Source organism: Coturnix japonica, chromosome 8 (assembly GCF_054131305.1).
Source record: "Coturnix japonica strain WE chromosome 8, WE-NBRP24, whole genome shotgun sequence".
Lineage (NCBI taxonomy): Eukaryota > Metazoa > Chordata > Aves > Galliformes > Phasianidae > Coturnix > Coturnix japonica.
Genome location: NC_140670.1, coordinates 25,080,260 through 25,098,891, shown reverse-complemented (window position 1 = coordinate 25,098,891; position 18,632 = coordinate 25,080,260). Strand labels below are relative to the sequence as shown.

Sequence of the window (18,632 nt, the reverse complement as noted above, 5' to 3'; positions counted from 1 at the left end):
GGAATGTTTTTCCTTATTTTTATTCCAAGAACTGAAATCATTTCTAAGTTTCCAATGTGAACTGTCTAGGAGACAATTATATTTCATTACCTAAAAGCTACCCATGGCAGTAAATTTTGTTTAAATGTGGAAATGCTGCTACCACAATAATCATTTTATTTAACCAAAGAATGCATGATAGTATAGTTCAATGAGTACAAGAAAGAACTTTGACAAATGTGAAGACATTGATTTGTATTCCTGTCACAACTGGAGTAGGATCTCCTAAGGGAAGGAAATTTCATGACCATTCTGAATGCTTTGTATTGATTTTCTTCCAATCTTTGTCCCACTAGTTGCCACTATGTTCCCCAGATCATTCTGTTAGCAATTAAATGAAACTTCTCTTATGTACAGACAAAGTTATGCTGCAAGAGGTGGATGTAAACCGTAAAACTTAGTCCCAGCTGCTGGAATAGTTACAGCTTAGTATTAGATTTTATATTACACACTGAGCTCTACTTCTAGGAGTTTTACTTTTGCCTAAACAGAGACAGGAGATATCCTTTGCAGTGAAGTCAGAACTACCTTTGCCAAGGATCTGAACCATTTGTAAACAGTTGTTTTGCGCTGGAAGGCTCACCCGAGCTAGAGTGTCCACTTGAGGTTGTCTGGTATGCTTGTCTTGAGAAGCTGTGGTGCCACTGTATCAATTTTGTCTTCCTTGGCAAATGCTACTGGGTGTTGGATGTCACCATCATTCAACCCCTTAAAAGAGCAAAAAGATTGTACTCTTCTTCCTTCTTAGTGCTGCTCTTGTAATATGTCTGTGGGCTGTTGAGTAGTCCACCTCCTGTACTAGAGAGATAACTGTACTTTGATTGTCAATGAAGTAACTCCAGAATAAAGATCACAGTCTCTTTAAATACTTGGGTTTAACATAATGTGATAGTGCATAGAATACACACCTTACAGATGGAATATTTTGTGTTTATAGGTGTCTCTCAGGGCAACTACAACAGATGTCTCTGATGACATGCAGCTCGTTGACTAGTTGTATTCCATAACAAAGCAGTTATTAAAATATTAACACTTTGGACATGTCTTCAAACCTATTTTGCTATATAAGGTGGACATTTAAAAGGGTATGGCTGATTGATGAGATACTGGAATGCACGAGAAATAAGTGAGTTGTGTTTTGGTTATACTGAATTTCCCTCAGGAAATAAAACAAAAAATTCCCTGGCTGCAGTTTAGGGGAACTAGGAAAAATATGAGACAGATGTGGCCAAACTCTGGCTATCAAGCCAAGTGCAAAAGCCAAATACTTGAATTGTGTGAGTCTCAAACTGGCAACAGGACTGTACTGGCATGGGAAACATCGGTTAATTGAAATCCCTGTCAACAGGATGAAATAAAACAGCAAGTACTGCTGAAAGTGACATTGCTCCCTGGGACCAATCCTCACATCCAGCCTCTGCAGCCTCTTATCCAAAGAGGCAGCAGTAGAACCCATACTCCAAGGCTCTCCAGTTCTAGGCTCTTTAAGTCTTTGGCTCTTGGCAATACAAAAAATTTGTTGCAGAGCTCAAAACTGCAGAACTTTGGGCCATCTGTTCTTGGCCTGTGCATGCTATAAAGTGGGAGACTATTTGCTTTTACCTCTACCATACAGTCAAATGATGGCATCATGTAGCACATATACTCCACTGTAACTTGTACTGTGACTTCTCTGAGGCATCATTCCCTTTTCTGGTGATGAGCTATGACCCTTGAGTGAATGGCACATGTTTAGTGCTGGCAGTACAAACTGAATTGCATCCATAGACAATCCATCCTCATTTACAGGTTGAATTTTCTCATTTAATAGCCTGCTCAAATGAGCTGCATAAGGTTGTGTGTGAGAAAGTCTAGAAGTTGATGTGTGTCTGCCAACCAACTTCCAGCTGGCAAGAGACCTGAGTAATTACATAAACTACATGAGATGAGCTTAGAATACATTTCCTGCTGCTGTGCCTCTGAAAGGGGAAATAGCTGTTTCATTATTCAGGAGTGCTGCATGCCATTCAAGGGCTATAGAGTGGCATGTATATTTGGTTAGAATCACATGGGGCAATGAAAAGGTTTTTATGCACATGGGTATAAAAGCCACATACACTCCTACAGGCAATCTAGTTGCAGCAAATTAAAACCAAATAAGCAAGCTGTTTCCTAACAGCAACTTACTGTCCTGGCTGATGTCTCAGGCTTTTTACCAACATATGCTGTCAATTTCTGAAGTTCCAAAAGCCAAAGATCTATGAGATCTGGGCTAATAGCTCATTCACATTACTTTCCTTGTCTAATGTTGGTGCTGCTCAAAAGCAATGCCAAATACTGGCAAGCCAGGAGCTGAATTTAAAGTGGAGCTCAGAAACTTGGTGTAAATGTCTCTATCAGCATTTAAAATCTCTTCAGGCTCCTCAGTTATCCATTATATCTCCAAAGCCATTTAACTGAATGCCGAATCTTTTCTTCCTGCTGCTGAGGTGCTCTGTATTTGAACTGTCAAAGAACTATGATACTGTCACACCTAAAACCTTCAATGAGAAGCAAGAACTAGAACACTGTCAAATTAATGGATTTCCTGGAGCAAAATCAAGGTCAGTTTGTTGCCCCCTGGGGTTTTATTGTCTCTTTTGCCTCAGGAGAACAGCACTGTAGCAAACAGCAGTTTTGCTTCCTTCATTACAGAACTGTCTTTTTTCCACACTTCAGAGATATTCACAATCAGTAATGAAAAGAAAGAAATGCTTAGTTCTCAGCACCACAAAGTTCCTTTCATTTCTTGCCATTTTTCTGTAAAGATCTTAACACTCAGAATAAAAGAGTGTCTGTCATAACTATCATAAGAATCATCATTCCGTATAGGGTCAACTTTGTGGGCACTTGAAGACATCTAAAATACAGTTTCATTGGCATAAAAGAGAATGGTCAGAAAGTACTTACATTTAGAGTAGCAGGTTGGAAATTTTTCCACTTAAGTATGAGTTGCTGGCAACTCTATCAGATTCCAACAGAAAAACAAACAACGCAGTAATGAAAATCTCATTCTGGCCTCTAAAATTTGTATACAAGCAAACAACATTAATCACCATAACATATCTTAGTCTCCCACCTATGGGAGACTCTGTGGCTTTGTGAAGTCCCTACATCCCACTGTCTCTATGATACAGAATTACTAAATGAGCTGTTTGGATAAGCCAATACTCTGGTATCTCTAACTAGCTCCTGCAGCAAGTAAGTGATTTTCTGAACGCTCTTTATGTTCCTTTATCCCAGCTGAATAAAGCAGTCTGTATAAAACATTTTTTCTGAAACACTATTGCGTTACAGATCACTAAAAATACACTATATCATTGCAATAGTGTTCATACAATAATATAAGGAAGGAGAATACGGATTGTCTCTGTTTTGAATTGCATGAAATCACTTGGCATCTAAACTGCTTGGTTTTGAACTATGAGGAAATGTAATTTGACTTTGTTTTTTAAACAAAGAACGCTGAATATCAGAGCCATTTCTGTCACAAATTAAGGAAAAAATGTATTTGCATTTCAATAAAGACCACAAAGTTCCCAGTACAGAAGATTTCTCCTCAGAGTTACCTTGTAACGCTAGGTCATCCATCCTACCATGAAGTTCAGAATTCATCCTTATAATAGTGTGAATAGATTCTCACTTATGAAAACTGCTGCTGCAGAAAGCTCTGAAACACTCAAAAATTCACATGCTGAACTGAAACCACAGAACTGGGTTTCCTCTGTTTTGTGGAAAGCTGTGCCATGCAATGGCTTTTCATATTGCCATAGAGGCAGAACCTGCTCCAGCACAACCAGATGACAATGCTGTTGGAGCTTTTCTACTTTTCCTGAGTGAAACACTGAATATTTAAGAAAATATCAGTGACAGCCACAGCTTGCAGAGAGGAATAACAAAGATGTGCTCATTCTTTGAGATGATCCTTGAGGGACCTGAAGGGTCCCAGGCTGCAGGAGGGCTCTTCCCTGGCAGCACTGCTTTGTAGCCACGTGCTCAGTCCAGGCAGACTGAAGTTCTACAGGGTCAGTAGGGAACAAGAAACTTAAAATCTTTGGAAGTTAGCTGACCCGGATGTTTTGAACTCATCTTCAAAGAAAAAACAATATATATCTGATTAAAAATCTCGATTTAAAAAGATGTTTAATTATGCTTATTTAAAAGAATAATCTTTCATTGTTGTTTATGAGAATTCAGATTTTTCTTTTGCTATCTAATATTATTTTTCCCTTCAAAATAATGGGTTTTCTAGCTATATGGGAGTTACAATTAACCAGGCACTGGAACAAGCTTCTCAGGATAGTGGTGATGGCCCCAGCCTGCTGGAGTTTAATATGTATCTACATAACAGTCCCAGATATAGCAGTTGGATTTGGGGTGGTTCTCTGTGGAGAAAGGAAATTTGGGTCACTGATCCTGGATGGTTCCATCCACCTTGGGGTATTCTATGATTCTTTGGGTTCTTTCAGAGAAGTAAAAGCCATTATGGTTTGACTGGTGCAGGGAGAAGACTGAAAGTGCACTCAGTCCATGCTCTATTTACATAAAAGCACTCAATTCTGTTCATGGTGTTTTGCAAACAGGAAGTATGGGATCTGTTTGTAATTTTGCAGTGTTTTGATTTCAGAAACTATGGAAGAAGTCAAAGACCTGATAAAGACCCCTTTTTGCTACCATATTTGGCCAAATGATGGTTGCATGTGTACTATGTGTGAATATTAGAAATTTATTTTTAGATGACAAGGGAGACTTAGGTAATTTAAAAATAGCCAGGGATAAGGACCATGCTGTCTTTTTTGGAAGACAAACTACAGCTGTTCCATGAGCAAACAAAAACAAGTCTCTCCCTCAGAAAAACTGAATTCCAGAAGAATGTCAACATGGTCATAAAAATGGACTGGATAAGAAAAATTATTCTGATTTAAGTACATGTGCCACCAAACTCGCTGACTATTCTTACTCAGCTTGGTACCAATGAGAAAAGAAAGGCATCTGGCAGCACTGTTAGCTTGTTGTAGTTCTGCGAATTTTGTTTAAGAATTTCTCCTCTGCTTGGCAGAAATAAGGTGGGAAAGTAGGAGTACAGAGAGGCACTGTAGCAAGGGCAGGTCCAGAAACTAGTAAGCCACTGTTGGGAGAACTGATTTGCACAGAAACATCTAGTGAAGAATGGGTGATGTTCTGGGGAATGAACAGCTGATGACATGAAGCATGTGTTGCTTTCTATAGAAAGGTTTTAATTTTAGCAATTGTACTTGCATTAGTCAAATAATCTATGTTTACAAAAGCAGTAGCCCAGAAAACAGAATCCGCTAGCATCCAGGGTAGCAGGTTATCTGAATGATCTAACTTTCATATAAAAATACGTGATTTTTTATAATCAGATTGTAAGTGCCTTCCAACCAGCCAGTCACTGCTGCAATACATTTAGACTAACCAGAGGGAAAGTCACTTTGATGAGAAAAAGTGGTGTTTCAAGAGACAAACTGTTTGACTTCTAAATTATTTGCAATTACAATTTTATGCTATTGTGATGTAAATGCATGGGAGGTCAAGTTGACTAATGGGAGATGGCACCTGAGTCATGGAGTCATGAACTAACGAGCAAGTAATTACATGAGATGTAATTAGCTCTTTTGGGGATATGAAAAAGGCTAGAAAATAAAGAGGGTTGGGAAGGGGCAGGGAGACTTTTTAGAGCTATTTAGCAAGAGGTTGTCTTGATCCTTGTAATTTCTGAGATCCCAGGGTTCTGAGTAAGAATCAACTTGTTTCTTGTTGGAAATGACTTTTTATTTTAGCGCTAAGGTTAATCAACTTTCTTGAAGAGGGAGAATTTCTAGGGAAACACAGTTCAGCAGTAATTTCATGTGGGTTTTTTTGGAGCAGCACAAGGCACCTTATTGAAACTAACACATTCATTAGAAACTTAGCTAAGCTATTATAAAGAATGATGATAATGCTATCAGAAAAGCAGTGCAAGAAGGAACTCAAGCCTATTGGGTTTTCATATAAATCCAAAGGACCAGGATTACTTTTTTTCACATAAAGTTAGTGCCATCAAAGCTAATTGCCTTGATACACCTCTGCACAACCAAAATAAATTCATCTCCAGTCAAACTATAAGCCTCACAGCTAGTAGAACTCTGATGTCCAAAGGAAAGATTTCTGAAGCACCAGCTGCTGCAGCATTGATGCGAAGCTTAAAGTCCATTGATGACAGAGCACACATTGCTAGCCAAACTTTTCCTTGTCTCAAACCCACAAATACTGCTTTTTAGATTGTAGAAAGCAAGTGATGATCCTTCAAAGATACAAGTAAACCACTTTGACTTCCAGACTGCAGATTCTCAAGTAGCCAGTGAAGTTGTCAGTGAATAAAACAGGTACTAATGATAAATGACCATTCTCAACCAAGTTTATTGTACTTCTTGGCTATAAAAAAGTTATTTATGCTGCTCTTAGGAAGCTTTAAGAGAGACTGTAGGTCCAGCTCAGCTGGGTAAAGAAAGCTATAGACATGAGTTCTTTGTCTCAGACAAAAGAGAAAAGCTATTTGCATTTGCCTGCATGAGAGGGAATTGATCTTCAGGTCTAACCGGTTTGTATTTTTCACAAACTATTTAATTCAGTGTGGGCATGAAATAATTTTTAATACTAAGTGATTATTTTGGTGCTAACAGCATGTCTCAGTGTCTTTTCTCTTGGGAATACTACATTTTTAATAGGTAGTCTTTTCTAGAAGCAAAATGAGTAGTAACATTTGTAGTTCCAAACAAATATGAATTTTAATTAAGAGCACAATCCCCCCATGCCTTTCTCTGACAGTCCACAAAGCTGGTTTCACTTGAAGTTGTCACGTTAATTATAAATCTGCAAAATGAACACTCACATGACAAACGAGAGGAAAATACTCATAGGGTATACGTAATTAGCACACAACTTATTATGAATTGTGATGATCTCCTTTAATTAATCAGCCTTACAGACGATGTCTGGAGATGGTCCAGCCAGGAGATATTTCAACAAATAAGAGCAAATTCCTGTGGGAACAGAGGAAGATGTGCTAAGAAAACTGAAGGCCTAGAAGAAACATTTCTTAGGCTCTAGCCTCATCTGATCAAAGCTGGAATCTTAGGGTTTTGCAGAGAGGAAAGCCATGTGCATCTTCATGGTTATGGAGAACGTGCAGTGGAGCAGCTCTCCCGGTGTACTGATTTACCTTCAGAAGAAAATGGTTGCAATACATTAGCTGTACAGCAACAGGGTGCACTTTCTTGTGAAGGAATGAAAATGAGATGCTGTAGTAAGGACTTGGGTCTTTCCTCCATAGTCCAGAGTGGGAGAAGGACCCAGAGCATGCATGTAAGGAGAGTCATGCTGCAGAAAGGGGTCTCAGGCAAAGAAGATGCTGAGGGCAAAGCTCAGCATTCACATGCCTCTGTTCACCTGAGTCTAAGTTGCTGTGATAGCCCTGAATTTTTTCCCAGTAATTGTTTACCCTTCTTGGTTTCTGCACTCTCCTTTAAAATGCAGCTGAAGTAGTGCTTCAGTGCAGGAGAAAGGGGCTGAGACAGTTGTACCCCACCACCAGAGTGCTCCCAGTGAGGCACGTATCTCCGGTAGCTCAGCTGCCACAAGGATAGACCTCCAGTCACCTTGTTGCCTCCAGCCACATCCAACCTCTTGCAACATTTGGTCTGGGCAACAGAACAACACAAGACTGACCTGAAAGATATTTCAGCTCATAATTAATTTTCTGGTATTCAGTGCACATTGCGCCTTTCCATTGGCATCCACTGTGGAGGAAATGTGGCCATACATGGTTTTAAGTTGATGTGTTCCTTTCTTTGGTTTCTGCATGCTATCAGTTAACACCGCAAGCGTCGTCAGCACTGATGGTAATATGAGATCCAGGTCATTTAGGAACAGATAAGTGATCTCAGTCTCTGCCTGTGCTTGAGAGTGCCTGTGATTAAGAGAACTGGAACTAACTTTAATTTATTAGTTTTCTCTCTCCTCCTACCACTCTCTTAAGCACCTGCCTCATAAAATTGCTTCTAGATTGATTAAACACACACAGGCCCCTCAAGCTGTAAGAATGCTACAAGATGACAAAGTAGAGTGTGGCAGTAACAGTTTATGTGTTGTCAAATAATCTTCCATCCGGGGGGCACATATACAGATGAAAGGGCTGACCATCTGTCACTAGCAAATACCCAAACATTATCCAGTGGTGCAGTAAAGCTCTCTCTGTCTCTAGTCTGCGACATTCATCAGTTATTCTCATTCCATTTATTCTGTACAATACATTTTGCATGTGTATGTTGCACTGCGATGCTGAGCCCACAGAAACCAGCCAACTTTTGCTACATCTCTCACAAAACAGATCAACATTTCTCTGTATTATGGCTTATTTACCACCACTGCTTTTTACTTGCGTGACCAACAGTGCAGTGTTTTTCCCAAGCTTTCCTGTAGAAAAGTAGACTTCTGATGACTTGTTTCTTTCACTTTGCAAAGCCATTATGACAAAATGTCCTCTTCTTTAGTGTTTTGCAAGTAAATTTGCAATCCATTACTTCATCAGTGCAGCTAAAGATACACTACAATTTGTATTCAACCTGTGTGACAAAAAAAAAAAAAAAAAAAAGAGGAATGTGAGATGTTACAGGTTGTTGCATTCATCCTTACACCTGGAGAGACAACAATGCTGAAATGTGATTACAATTGTATTTCCTGCCATTGTCACATCAAACTGGTAAGAACTTCAAACATGTCCAGAGGACATCAGTCTGCTAAAGCTTGGCACAGCTACACCTAGCTGCTCCCACTGAAATGATGCAACTGTTTAGTCTGCATGGCACTGATGTTTAGTCTGCACAGCACTGATGTTTAGTCTGTCACAGTCACGCACCCTGCTTGCTGGAGATTTTCCTGTTACCTCCATAGTAAAGAAGTGGGGAGGACCTTATGAATCACTCCAGACTTGAGGTCATGCCTCTGTGTCTAGCTGCTGCAAAAGCACCTGATGGAGCTGTTGGACAACCAGTAAATGAATTCAATAAAGCATAAGTCAGCTTACAAAAAAATAAAAAAAATAAAAAAAAAATTATTGCTCTGCTTCTTGTCAGAGCTTTTCATGTGCTTAATGTACTTGTAGTGGAGTGATTTCTCTTTGGTGCTGCTGGGGACAAACAGCCTCTCAGGGCAGCAGAGGCTTGGCAGCAAGCACAGGCTATGAATTATGATGCTCCAGCCCTGACAGAAGGACAGCAGTCCACACAGAGCAATCAGGGACAGGCAGAAGGAGGGAGCCCTGAGGTCTTCTAGAAATACAGGTCGAGCTCCCTGTCCTTCCACTCAATGCCTTTTGCTCCTTGCTTGGGAAAGTCATGCAGCTCTCTGCACTTCAAACCACTACATTCTTACAGAACAGCCACTGAAAGTGTACAGGACACACTGGTAATGAGGCCCAACTGCCTCCACACATGTGATACTCCTCAATAGTAAATGTTGCCTCTGCAATGGGCTCACTGAATGGTGAAGGCTGGCATGAACCTCAGGTGCATCTACTCCAGCCCCAATCAGAGCAGGGTCAGCTGCAGCAGGTAGTTCATTACACTGTCCAATCAGGCTTTGAAGAGTCCCAAAGGATACCTCACAGATGGAGATTCCAGAACAACTTAGGAACCCTGCTAGCAGTGTCTTTAGGCTGGTACCTGGGCATTTCATGTGAGTAGTATATTTTTATATGTTCTTTAAGGGTATACCCATTGTTCACCACTCCTGGGGAAAAAGAAAAATAAGAAAAGAGAGAAATGATGGATTTAGTGAAGATTATAGGAAGAGGAAAGAAAGATTTGGTGAATGGATTATTTCTAAAAAGTAAACAACTCCTTAATGTTTATTAGTAATGATCCAGTTGCAGTTGGATGCAGATATTTCACTGTCTTGACTTTTCCTTGTCATTTTTCCAACTTTTAAAAAAGTGGGAAAAAAAGCAGAATGCGTAACAGAAAGTTACTGCATAATCTTGAACTTCAAATATTTTAGCAAGCTTTGAAAAGCCAAACTTGCAATGCAATTCAGTGCTTCTAATGTTTGAAAAAGTACAAAGGCTTTGAGAAGCTATAGAGCAACACAACAAGAAAATATGCAGGGGCAGAGGAGGAGAAATAGAAAAATCATAGGAAAAGTGATTTGCTCAATTTCCTAATGATCTAAAATGATTTCCTATGTAACATTTTGAACAAGCCAAACAATCTCTTCCACTGGAGGATGAAAAATTATGTCCACAGTGCCTGCTTCCCTGCAAAACCCTTAAGACAGACCAGTGTACAAATTCTATTTTTAACATCGGCACCAGGCAATGGAGTTTTCTTTCCACATAATGATGGTAGGAAAAGGTGAGAAAAGTCATCTTAGTTTCTGGGACAATGGAGGCAAATAAGGTCTTCAAGTCCCATGCAATATTTATTGACCATATCCAAGAGATAATTATGCAGTGAGCATGGTGGGTAGTGTCATCTGAACCACAGCCAAAGTGATGACAAAATAAATAAAGGTGAAAGGTTACAAAGACAGAACAAGACTTACCGTCTCATTCCCTCCTTGAATGAGGTATTTTTGAGGGAGCAGGCAGTAAAGTTAATTAACTGCACTTGAGATAGATGGGCTTTGTGGTGCAGTTTTCCAGTTGTCAGGAGAAGTCACCCTGCTCTGCGTATTTTTTTCAACTAATTGCAATTAGGAAGCAAGTGATCCTTCTCATCAATTGATTAGGCTTCTTTAATGTCAAGGGTATGAAGGCTACCTGACTTTTCTTGTTTATTCCCCTGTGCTTTGCTCATAGTTATCCACCATCTACCAGTTATTTGTGGCCACTGAGTTATGCTCCCATCCTTCCAGTCAGCAACAAAATCTCCTTAGGCTTTGCCACGTGCCAGGAAACAATTAGCAAGTTGTTGTCCAGTACTAGTAAAGTACTAGCAAAGCTGGAAGCAGTGGTTAGTGAGATTATCCTGTCTTGTGGGCTGTGTAGGGCTGTCTGAATTGCTTACATCCATGTCCCCAGTCACAAGAGGCCAAAGCAAAGCTGAGTAGTTCAGAAGAGTGCACTGAACTTAATATTTTAAATGTATTTAGGCTTTGGGAAATGCAAAATTTAGTCTCCTCAAGAGTATAGAAGTAGGCACGTTCCCGTACAACAAATGACTTGTGTGGACTCAAAGCAAAGAAGAGGCAACCTGAGCAGTGTTGTGAACCCCTGTACTGACCAAAGAGGTTTTTGAGTAGCCACTGGAAGCAATAGTGAAGAGGATTCACAGTGAGGGAGCTGACACCATAACAGCATGTGTTCTCTGTTCCGCTGGGTGCATTTTTGTCCGTTAAAGATGAAAACAGTTTATAGATTGAGCTGAAAATTCCTTTGCAACATTAATAACTCAATTACAAGCTGATAATCTAAAAGCATATCCCACTGCTAGCATCAAGTATTGTACTGAACAAGCTGTCCTTTTGTGTCTTCTGGGGAAAACTGAGGGGGATGTTTCCACATATTGCTCTTTATGACTATAAGTAGACACATAAAGCCAGCTTTGATAAAAAGCTTTATTGTATGCCCTAAAACAGATTGTCACCACAACTGTAAATACCAGAACGTGGTATAAATCATTTTATTGTACCAGAAGCACTGTACTTAAAAGAGTAAGAGGTGCTTATCTCCAGATGCTCTAAAACATTCTGTGAAACCTTATCTCTGGAACTTATTATTTTAGACAGGTTTCATCTTCACTGAAGTGGCCACTTGCTAATGATCTTCCAAAAAATTTAAATTCTTAGTTAGGAATTAAATGAGGAAAAGATATTTTTCTCATTTGTTACACGCAGTCATTGTGTTCCCCCACTTCATATTATTCACACACGCAAAGTCATCACGTCTGGTCTGTCTATATATACTTACGATCTTAAGTATATAGTAAATGAGTAAGGTATTTTTTAATCCTTTCTTTCAGGAGTCTACGCCTTCTGACACAAATTCTTCAAATTCTCATGATTCCCAGCTCACGTCTGGAGATCTCAATACAAAGCAGCAGGTAACTGTAAAACCAAGCACTGTCATACCCAATACAAGTATCTATGTAATCTGTTGCACGCTTCACACTTCAGTTCTTAGCACAGAAATTAGATGATCCCTTTCCATTCAGATAGTCCACAAGCTCTACAGCGTGTTCCACAGATTGTCAAATCCGTGTCATTTCAACACTTCCCATTTAAGGAGAAAATGCCTTTGCTCATTTTGAGACTTAAAGCAGAGTATTTTCAAGGGATATAGAAAGCATTAATGATGAACTAGGTGAGGCATGAGAACTGGGTTCTGTCTTTCAGAACAAATGTTCTGTCTTTATTCCTGTTCTGTTCCTCAGCCAGTCTATTCACCACTCTGCTATTGAATGTCTCAGCCCAGAAACTCTCATCTACTGTAGCAAATGAGCCAATAAATCTAATATGTCATAATCTTAAAGCCAAGCAAAAAAACATGGGGCTGAATCTTCCACCAGAGTAAATCTGCACAGCAAGAGAATATGCTCTGCACAGTTTTGATTAATATTAGGTAAGGATATGACCAAACTAGCGCAGATCTTACCACTAAAGCTTTATTGTGCAATTCATATAGGTTTATTTGTGCGTGCTGACAGCTTGGGAGCTCTGATCATAATGCATATAAAAACTGAGACCTCTTCAAAATGATGCTTTCTTTTCTCTGTGAAAGTCATATTGCTGTTTGTGTGCCTCTTCAGCTGTCATGTTTACTTCCTTTGGAGACACATTTAAGAACAAACTTCAGGGATTTTCCATGGCTGCAAGAACCTACTGCGTCAGCCTGGACCATAATTCAGTTAACTGCCAAGAGGAAGTTGTATATGAATGAATATATGTTTTGGGAAGTAATTTTCTTGCCTTGAGTAAAGGGGGAAATAAAATATTCTTGATACAGGTAGATCTACCCACCATATCCCTCCCGAATGTCTTTGTCCTAGTCATATGGGACGAGTGTCCCAAGTCATCAGTTTAATAGAATGATAGAATCATTTGAGTTGCAAGGTCATCTAGTCTAGCTCCCCTGCAGTGAGCAGCTAGATTCTGCTTTTCCACCTGAGGGTGGGAGAAACACAACACAAGCTATCACAGCAAGACAGATGACTTCACAGACTCTTTATCTCTACCTATGATCAAACTCTGATTGGAATAGACAAGAGAATGTTAAAAATATTGTCATAAATTCTTGGGGAAGGGAGGAATTGATTTCTTCAGATTTCCATCTCTGAGTGAAGTCTATACCACGATCCTGTCTTTCACCCTGTGATTTGCCTTCTAGAATTTCTTTACATCCTGGAGATGCATTGTCAGCACATCCAAAAATGCTACCGTTTTCTCTACGAGTCTTTGCTGTAGTTGCTTCTTGCCTTTGTGCCAGCTACCGTATGCAATCAGGCTGCATTGAGGATGAAAGGTATTTTTAAAAAGGGAGAACCTAAAACTCTATTGAAACTCTGTACTAATCTCCACAGTTGCGTTACAGCTGTGCAATAATTTCTTAGACTCATTATAACTGAAGCATTTGATGACCATATTATGCAGTCCAGCAGTTGCCAATGTTGAGTCTTCATTCACTTGTAAATGATACATCATCTTCATTTCCACATGCATAAGAAAATGATTCTATTAATATGATTACACTTCTGATGTTTCCTAACCAAGGCAGCTTGTCACAGCATCTGCAAACCCCAGAGAAAAAAAACAAACCCAATTTTCCCTTCATTGTCACCCATTTTAATTCCATTGTTTGTGTTCTAACTTTTAGGGAGGAGAGCTGTGTGGAGGAGGAGATGAGAAGATGACTGTGGTAGCACCTGTATCCCATCAGATCAAGAGCAAATGTGGTTGACAGCAGAAACCTAATGAGGGAACAGAGAGGAAAAGCTCAAGGACATCTTTCCTCTGGTATTTTGCGTCAGTTTCCAGTAGAAACACAGATTTTCTGTGTTAGAAAAAGCATATGTTCAGTAGAGGTAAGCAACTGTATTTAAAACTTTGTTCCACTGAATGTCCCATTTATTTAGAGCCCAGGCCTTTTGGTTTTGTTTTCTTGGGAAAAAAAAAAAAAACACAACATAGCATTTTTCACCAGTCAAAGAGAGTAATACCTTTGATATTGATAGTATATCTGTGAATGTCCTTTTGTTTTTGTTTGTTAGCGCTATTGCTTCCTCTTTGAGATAAAGGGACATAATGAAGGTTCTCCAGAATCTTTCTTTCATCAGTTTTTGTTTTCTTTTTTATCCTAATACTTCATACTACTTCTTTTGTCAACAATCAGGCTGACCATCTGTAATTTGTTCTCTTTACCATTTCTGTGAATGATCTGGATGCAGGACTTGAAGTCATACCAAGTCTGCAGGTATTAAATTAGGAGGAGCTGCCTACTCCCTGAAGGGTGGTGAGGTCTTGAAGAGAGATCTTGACTGACTAGAGCAATTAGCAGTCAAATGATGTGTAACAAGAGCAAGTGCTGGATTCTGCGCTTGGGACAGGGCAACCTTGGCTGTGTGTACTGACTGGGGTACGAGAGTCTGGAGAGCAGCCCCAGAGAAAGGGATTTAGGGGTTCTGGTTGATGGTAAATTGAACATCAGTAAGCAGTGTGCCAAAAGGGCTTTTGTGAAGGTTCTGAAGGATAAGACGTGACGAGTAGCTGAGACTACTTGGTTTGTTCAGCCTAAAGAAGAGGAGACTGGGAGGACGTTTCAGTGCTTGAGTGAATAGGGATGGCTGTTAGAACTGGGAATATGTAAAAAGTTTCTTGGAAAAGGACATGTTTCCAACATCCCTTCTGCCTTTGAAACTGCATGGTATATTTTGAGCAGCATGTTGAGATGTCCTTGAAATGTCAAACCTACCAGAAACTGGAAACTGTTTAGAAATCATCCTTAATAGCAAATAACTAAACAGAAACTTGATTCCTCTTATTCAGCTCTATGCAATGAGGAAGTGGGCAAGCAAATAATAGCATTTCATAGGACTAGAGCAGAAGTCCCAAGGACCACAAACACTACTACAGTGTTGCGTGTTGCTGTGTAAGGTCCTTTTACACTGCAGCCTCTGTTATCCTGTACCTTGGGAGGCTTCAGGCACTGAGGGTGTATAGTGTTACTCTGCTTTAGTCATAGTTTTGCTCTGAGGCAATCATTTTATTTTCCTGATTTGTCTGCAAAGAAGAGAAGGGCAAAAATGTCAATACTACTTTGTTTCAGAACTGCTCTCTTGCCTGTCCTTTACACTCCCTGCTCTCTGTTGATATTTTTCCCTCAACATCTCATTTGACTGCTTATTCCCTGAAGCTAAAATGCAAACCAGGCTCTTGTTCACCTCTCAACCTTCTTGGTATTTCTCTCTTTTTGTACAAATCTGTATCAACATTAAATGTTCTATCTTCATATTCCTTTGTGACTACCTCAGTGCCTCTCAACCTCTCTACTGTTGAATTCCACAAATGGCTGCTCTACCTTCACCTTTATTCTTCTATTTCTCTCTCTCAAAAACTCACTGTTCTCTTTTCCTTTCCTACTCACTATTGTAATTGTTCTGTTTTTTTTTTCCATTTGGTCATTTGTGCCAGTATCAACAAATCTGCCAAGAAGCAACACCTGCTTTCTTCCCTGTGCCCTTTATAAAACCTATACAAACCACAGAGAACTGAGTCAGAAATACCTGAAAACCTCACAAACCACTAAGTAGGAAGATTTAAACAGGCAGTAATAGCTGGAGTTTTAAAATATTCATTGACTTGTTCATTATGAGGATGGAGTCATGAGGGCTCTAAGTGGCAAAAGCCAAACAGTAGATGGTAAAGTTGGAGAATGATTTATCAGGCTGTAAGTGATATCTGACTTTCTTTCTCTACCAGGAATCAGATACCAGCTCTATATTAGCTATCTAACACTGATCTGCACCATGTTTATTCCTGCCTCCATGTTCTGCCCCTGAGCCACATGCACAGAATCACAGCTGAAACTATCTGAGAAACACTTTTTGCAGCTGAAAGCTGCATTTGAAACTTCCTTATGCAAAAACATGTTGCTTAGGATGGACCAAGACAGCCGAAATCCTACTATAGTTCGTAAGCTTAAGTCTTGAAGGAGGCACTGCTGAGAAGAAAGAAACTCGAACAATTGCACAATATTTTCATGTGGAATTGTAATCCAAAAAAAGTTTGGATGAACACTGGTCAAAAGTTTGTTGTATCTAACAGGTAATTGCTGAAGCCACTGAATGGGTGTTGTGGTTACATTGACTTCATTCTTACAGTTTAATTTTTTTTATTATATGCTCAGAGTTTCAATCTGAGTCTGTCTTCCATAAAGTCTCGAGGGACTTGGACCTCTAGAGACCTTAAATACAGGCAGCATAACTCCCCAAAGATTTCCACACACACAAAAGAACATTGTCTTAAATCAGCAAGGACTTTTTCCCTTAGAGAAGGCAGCAGTGGTAAAATCAATGTTAATCCTGCTTTGCTCCACTCCATTCTCAGGAGAGAAGTCCCACTGAGTTATAGTATGAAGACAGTCTTCATACTATAGACAATAGTATATCTATAGACAATAGATATTAAGACAAGACTATCTTATCTTAATGTCTGCCAGGAAACTGTGAAAACAAAACTACCTTTCTTTTCTAGCTAGGAAAAAATGAGTTAATAATTGCCAGAAACTTAATGGAGGCTATTCCACTTGGCATATTAAATAAGAGGCATCCTAACCATCTAACCATCTTAGAGTTCCTTGCTTTACTACTCTGTCAGAGGGTCTGCTGGTCCCTGGCCAAATGCTGCTCAGCACTGCCCTGTAGGTAGCAGGTCTGTATTGGTGGAAGATGTACCTATGTAACAAGGTCACTTTCAATATACACAGAGCTCCAATACTACAAATATTTTTTCACTGGGCAAAAGCTGAGATTGACTCAGCTGGAAGTTTTATTGTTGGGATCATTATGGTTGCACATTACCAAGCCAGGTAAATCCCTGGTAAAATTAACACAGAAGAGAGAGATGTTTCCTGCTGTGCCATGTTTTCTGTATATTTGGTGTCAAATGGAAATGAGTTGTCTTGCTCTTCTCTTAATTGAATGCCAGCATTCCACAACAGATGCTGCAAACCTGTGTATTGACTATTTTCTCCTCCATAAACTGGCAATAGAGCTCCGAGGGATGCTGGACAGCCCCAGGAGTTAAATGGGCCTTCTGAGGTGATTTTTCAGAGACTATCTTCTCCATTTCACTGCAGCCAAACAGTGAAGTTGCTCCAAGACACTACCTGGTAAGAAAGAGACATTGTTTTATTAGAAGCAAAAAAAAAAATATAGCTCTCCTCCTGCAATGTTCTCTCCAGTCTCTTGCCCAGCTGCTAGTAATAAGCTCTGCAAAGCAAGTACTGGGGCTTGAAGGGGAAATGACAAGAAGGGGAAAGAAAGGAATGGAGCCTTTAAGGGTTACTTGCCCCCAGAGTGATTTGTATTTGTTTTCTGTGCTGGGAACAAGTAAATTTAGCAAATACATTGTAACCCCAGTGTCAATTTTCTGTAGAGATTAAAGCCAGTTTTGTTTTTTTCAACTTCATAGTGATAGAAAGATGCATTCACTACTCTCTTCTCTTCGTGAGAGTGGATTTTTAGGTGTTGTTTATTTGTTTGGTTTTGGTGGTGTTTTTTTTGTTTCTCTTGTTTGTTTGGATGATCTGTAATTTCTAACAATTCCCTGAATAACTCATAATTATTGTAGAATCCCAGTTTCCCATTTCACGAGTGGTATACAACACAGCTGGACACATGAGGATCAGCACGTTGACCAGCACACTGATACTGCTATTGAGACTTCAGTCTCAGCAGCTCTCGGTAGCCTTAGTTAATATACAACACCATGCGGTCCTGCAGCTCTCAGTCTCTGTAGCAAACAGAGGTGCCTCAGCCCTGGGCTCCATCACAGCATTCAGGTGGGGTTCACAGCCCTGTGTCACCTCTCCTTGTAGCTAACCACCTTCTGCCTTGAGTCTGTAGCATGCCAGCCCTCTGAGCAAACTCGGAGCCATCAGCACCAGAACACCTCATCCTGGAGGGTCTCCAGCTCTATGCAGCCTGCAGCTCCCACCCCAGCAGAGCCAAGGTCCTCAGTGCCAGTGCCAAGGACACAGCAGCACAACAGCACCTTGGAGGTGGTTCATCCAAGCAGGCAAAGCACACTGAGCACAGGGGAAACCAGAAGGTAAATGCTCTAATTCTGTCCCCTCTTCCCCTTCATAGCCTGCTTGTCTTTCAGGATGTTGCATTATAAAAGCAAATTCCTGGAAGTCAGCATGAAATACATCACCTTTATGGTGTACGTGATCACTAGCACAAGCCCAGCGCTGGCTGTTGTAACAGAAATTTTCTCAGACAGAGCTCCTGGTCTGTTTTTTGCTCTACTTTTCTTCCAAGGTACAACAGCCTCGTGTATTAGGTTATAATTGTCCCCCACAA

General features: G+C 40.0%; 2 long non-coding RNA genes across 2 annotated transcripts in view; one reads left to right on the top strand and one right to left on the bottom strand.

Moving 5' to 3' along the window:
* Positions 1 to 5,917: 5,917 nt before the first annotated feature.
* Positions 5,918 to 18,632, bottom strand: part of LOC107316155 (uncharacterized) — a 92,630-nt gene continuing 79,915 nt past the window's right edge. Inside the window, exon 21 of the long non-coding RNA XR_014948750.1 lies at positions 5,918 to 17,434. This is a non-coding gene — a long non-coding RNA (uncharacterized LOC107316155). The remainder of the gene's footprint in view (positions 17,435 to 18,632) is intronic.
* LOC107316156 (uncharacterized) overlaps positions 9,737 to 18,632 on the top strand; it is a 49,564-nt gene continuing 40,668 nt past the window's right edge. The window contains exons 1-4 of the long non-coding RNA XR_014948751.1: positions 9,737 to 9,792; positions 12,075 to 12,155; positions 13,925 to 14,132; positions 17,318 to 18,378. This is a non-coding gene — a long non-coding RNA (uncharacterized LOC107316156). The remainder of the gene's footprint in view (positions 9,793 to 12,074; positions 12,156 to 13,924; positions 14,133 to 17,317; positions 18,379 to 18,632) is intronic.